This window comes from Neopelma chrysocephalum, unplaced genomic scaffold, assembly GCF_003984885.1.
Source record: "Neopelma chrysocephalum unplaced genomic scaffold, ASM398488v2 Primary Assembly neopelma1_87, whole genome shotgun sequence".
Taxonomy (NCBI): Eukaryota; Metazoa; Chordata; class Aves; order Passeriformes; family Pipridae; genus Neopelma; species Neopelma chrysocephalum.
This window is the reverse complement of record NW_020897749.1, coordinates 301,105-306,433: the sequence shown is the minus strand read 5'-3', so window position 1 is coordinate 306,433 and position 5,329 is coordinate 301,105.

The window sequence follows — 5,329 nt, the reverse complement described above, 5'->3', positions numbered from 1 at the left end:
TCTCCTCTCCTCTCCTCTCCTCTCCTCTCCTCTCCTCTCCTCTTTTCACATTTGTTTGGAGGAGGAGAATCTTGGCTGAGTCTTCACTGCTTCTCTACTTCGGGAAGTTGAAAAAATCATGGCAAAAATGCAACTGAAGCATGAAAGCCTGCAGAAAAAGGTGGTGCAGTCCCACTGTTACCAAACTGTGTATTCTTACACAGACATGTGAAGCAGTATTGCAAAGCATTTTTAGATGCTGGAATAAATATCTAGTGTTGACAGAGAGCCTGCCCTGTGTCTGGAGATCCACTGTGCTCTTTCATTTGGGGTGTCTTTGAAGTGAATTCACGTGTTGGTGTTTGTCCAGTCAGTACCTGAAGGACTTCCATTTTTTTATTTTATCTTACGGGTAGTTGGAAACAAAGAGCACCATATGCATATATAAAGTGGTTATATATGAGATTTTGTGGCAAACCTACAGAGAATATAAAACCAGAAGCCCACTCTACAGCCCTGAGGGCAGCCAGAAATATTTTGGCTGGCTGAAAACCTGGTTCTTGATCACTGTTTGCCCTCTGCTCAATCAAATCAGAAGTGTTCAGGTACTGAAGCGTGGTGGTTTTTAATACACTGAGAATGACCAAGAAACCAAAGATTTTCTTTATTCCTGCCTGAAGTTTCCAGGTAGCTGTGTGACTGTCTGTCAGTTCTCTTGGCAGAGACTTGTGTTGGCTTGTTGAGAGGCTGCAGGCACCTGGATAGTTTAAGTGCCAATGAAGTGTAACAGCCTACAGTTGTTTGGTATTGTTGAATATGAAGGAGATGCCCTCACCTACTGACATCATTGTGGTAGCTGCTGCAGGCTGGAGCCCAGGCTGGGTAAAAAACCTGCTCAAGAGGAGAGATAAGGACATGGGTGGTGAGCCTGTTCTCTGTGCTGTGCCACGTGGTTTGCAGAACACAGTCTGGCTTGTTTAAAACCAAGGTGGGTATGTCTATAGGAACAGCCATCACAGCAGCTGCTGGAGCTCAAGGAGAAGTCCAAGAATTTTTAGCAGGCAGAGATGTTTTCTTTCTGCACCTCTCTGAACTCACCTGAGTACAGCTCAGTAGGAATGCTGGACTGGGCATGTGCTGCATTGTGTTGGTGTGCTTCAGAGTTGCTAGCAGGACCTTGGAGACCCCAGAATGGGGTTCTCAGTTTGAATGCATTCCCTTGACTATCAGACACAACCATCTCTGGTTCCCAGAGACCCCTCTGCTCCACTCAGTGATAAAAGCACTTTTTAACACCAAAGCTGCTGTGTTCCCACGCCTGTTGCTGTCATGAGGGAGGCCGGTCTCAAACAATAGCAGAGGAATAAAGAATGGCCTCTCTAATCGATATCCTGCCTAGACGCTGAGTCAGGTGGCTCTTTAAAATTCCTGCATTGTTCCTGATTTTTCATTTGACTGGGGTAAGTTTTTAATCTTTAAGGAAAGAAAACACACGGCACCATCTGTCTCTGCCTGCTCCACTATTCCATTCCCACCCACCCCCACTCAGCTTTGGTGTCTTTGTCCCGTGGTGGTCTCCAGCAGTGAGGGATATAGATATGACTTGCTGGTTTGGACTTGGAGCCCAGTGTGGTTAGAACAAGCTGACTGTGGTCTGAGCAGGGCTCCCTAAGTCACATACATCTGCGAGGCTTTAGAGAATGCAGCCTTTCACAACTACATTTCCACGTGGGCTTATGTTAATGTGATTGGTCTTAAAATGGTCAGAAGGCAAGGCAGGGATGCAGGCACAGGTTTCCAGAAAATTTCTCCATAGCTGAACGTTTGGAGCCCTGGCAGGATGCTGAGACAGTCTGTGCATGAACAGACATTTGGAAAATTGACAAAAGTGATATTTGCTTAAACAAACTGCAAGATCCTGTAGCTCAAGCTCTTGAATCTGCTTCAGCTGCACTAAAAGCATTTTCCAGAAGGAGAACGGGGCCAGGGGGGCTTTCTGAAGTCTCTGAATCCCACGGGGATTGTGAGATCCTTGCAGGATCCTGTTTAGGGGTTTCATTTGGCTCCTGTCATCCCTGAGCATCACCCCAGGGTTGCTCTCAACAGACCAGACCAAGGCAGGGGCAACTGTGGCTTTGCTCCTTCACGCAACCATGAGCCCTGCACCAAAGGCTGCAGAGAAGAAAGGTCAGAGATGTCCCCAGGATTTTCCTCAAGGCTGCAGGGTCCCCAGGAAAGCTTTATGGCTCTTTGGCACTGCTTGTGTCCTGCTGAAAGGCCTCGGCAGAGGGGGAAAGCATAGTCCTCACTGTGCCACCGGGCAGGAACTCTTGGAGCTGGGAAGGGAACTGGTGAGGGTTACATTTGCGCGTGTAGATACGAGATAAGAGCTGACCTACCCTTCACCCCAAACTGAACTCTCTGAAGCTCAAACAAGGTAGGCAAGTGCTTGTGAAAGTGCTGGGGGGGAAGCCTGCCAGACTGGTGAGTGTGCTGGTCTTGCCTGGGGCTGGGAGCACACACTGAGTGACTGTCCATGGAGTACTTGCTAGGTCCGTGAGGAACTTGCTAGGCTCTCGACTAAAATGATGGAGGACTGGTGCCACAGAGGAATCAGCAACCGGGGGTGCCTGTCAGGTGCCAGCATGAGGAGATTTTTTTTTTCTTTACCTTTCCAGAAGTGCTGAAGTTCTGGAAGAATTCTGCATTTCTAGTGGCAAAGAGGAGAAAGCCTGCTCAGCAAAGGCTCATTTCACAGGCTGTGGAGCACCATAGGGTAAAGGATCAAGGCCAGCTGGTGTCAGGATCACAGGTGGAGGATGCTCCCCTTACTCCTACAGGCCTGCTCATGTCTGGAGTCGGGGAGGATGGAGGGCCCAGCAGTTGTGTGCCCTGCAAAGAGGGCACCAGGGGAACCTGGCAGCTGAACTGCCTTCTCTTGTAGGTCAGAGCATCTGTGGCTGTTCAGAGCCACCAAGGATGTGTTGGCATGAAGGCCCTCATGATACACATCTGGCCCACCTCTGTGGGCGCCTCCTGCCCATTGTTCTTCAGCACCTTTTGGTTCAGGGATTGCATTTTTTTCCCTGACTGGAGGCAGGGCTGTGTTTAAAAAGTAATATAACAGAAAAGAATCCAAAGCAGGACAGACCCCCAAGGTTCCCAGTGTGGTACTTGGCAGAGGCACATTCCTGTCTTCGGACAAAGCCTTTGTCCTGAGGGGTGAGGGTGGAGGGAGAAACAGAAATTACAGACAATGGAGAAGTCATTTCAGATGAAATACAAGATATTTGAGCAGGGCCTTTACAGCACATAACCTCTGACTGCTGCTTTCAGACATCCCTACAGCAATGCACATAACACACACTGTCAAAGCCTCTTCCCACTGTGTGAGTATAAACAGCGCAACATCCACATCCAAGTGGCCTTAGACAGAGTTCCTGTACTGGAAATCTCTTTCTTCTGGGAAAGAAACATCTCCCTTTAACGATATCCCTGAGTGTTTTAGTCTCCTGGGAGCCTCAGATGTGTTTTGCACAGCACAGGAAGCGGCGCCTGCCAAAGCAAGCACGGCACGGCACGGGGAGGGCTGGCCTGGCCCCAACACCGAGATCTCACCCCTAAATCCTACGTGCCTGCTCTCCCAGGAGCGAGCAGGAGGCTCTGCCTGTGCTGCCTACTGCTTGCAAGGTGCATTGGTGATATGTGCTTTTGTATCGGATCTCAAGGAGCTGGGACAGACTCTCTTTGCCCCTGGTGTCTTTATGAAGCCTCAGAAACAGTAGTCATGGATATCTCAGGAGGTGTTTTTCAGCAAGCACACACCAAGAAGAAGTGACTCTTCTCTCTCTATGAATGTAAATTCAGGGTGCCAGAGGACTGGCAAGATGCAGCTTGCCTGGTTAGACACTCAACCTCACACAGACAGGAACTACCTGGAGGTGAACTGAGCATTTCTTTCAAACCTGGGCTTCTGTGCTGAGGCTGCTGGTAAGGACTTCATTGGCATCAGCTGGGAAAGGGCACAATTGAGACAACCACACCTGCCCCACGGGAATATAAAGGAGTCCTTTAGCTCACTGCAATGGTTGTGGGGGGTTGCTGTGTGTCAGAACCTGTTAGGAGTGCTCTGGTGAGTTGATTGCTCTCCAGAGCAGTGTTGCTGGAGCCACCAGGCCTCAGCAGTGGGAGCATCCTTGGTACGTGTGGATCCTTGTGATGGAGGTTGTGGAGGAGGTTCCTGAGTTTCGGGTTGTTTTGAAACACTCCGATCAGCCTGTGGCCACTTGGGCTGTCTCTGCTGTTGCCATGTGGAGTTAGTGATCCCCAATGGCAAGGATGGAGCCAGGATGTTTTGGCTCTAACAGCACGTACTGGCCCGTGATGTGGCTAAGGCTGCACTGCTTCTGTGGTTCCAGCTCAGGGACTGTGGTTGCACAAAAGAAACAAATTTCTTACCAACTTCTTCACCTTCCTCTGAAAACTCGGTGAAGGTAAAGAAGGCTGAAGTCCTAATCGAGCAGTTAGTCACAGCAGTTTTCCCAAGCCTTGGGGCTTGCCTGTGCAGGGGGCCAATCTCTGTGGGGCGTATGCCTGGCATGCTGCTGGGGGCTCTGCTCTGCTCCAGGCAGCATGTGGAGATGCTTGCCTGGAAAAGCCATCACTTCAGGCAGCAGATCTTTCCTCTCTGGGAGGGAACGGTGGGGAGGAACGAAACAACCAGGGTACACCTCCATCAGCGTGTTTGAGCAGCAAAAAATCTCTTTAGTGCTCACTAGGGAACCCGGGGGGGGATGTTTCATAAGAAAAAATTCGTTCCCTGCAGGCCTGAAGCTGCGGCAGCTTCCAGCGGGGATGAGCTGGGCTGCGCAGACGGGAGGCTGTGCCCTGCTGGGAGGGGGTGAGAGGTGCTGCGTTCCAGGGCAGCAGCTGGTGGGAAGGTGTCTGGGCTGCTCAGTGTCACGGACACGCGGTCGGTGGGGACGCGAGGGCCCGGCTTCGGCCCTTGTCAGCGGCACCTCGTTGACTTTTAGCGCTCCCTTATCGTGTCTGCGCTCACCTCGCGGCAGCGGCGCCGATAAAATGCCATCGCCGCCGTAATCTCCTCGGGCAGCTCTGCAGAAAAACTGCTGCAGAGAATGGGGGGCTGAGCCTCCCGCAGACAGAGGCCAGTGTGGGACTTCGGTCCAGAGCGAGGTAACAAAGGAACAGCCCCGACCCGGGGCGAGGTGAGGGCGGGATGATCTCCACGGTGCGTGGAACACCGGGTGTGTTGGCGTGACCGGCACGGCAGCACGTGAGTTCTGTGTTGGAATAGGGCTTTTCTGTACCCAGCGGGTTTGGGAATGCC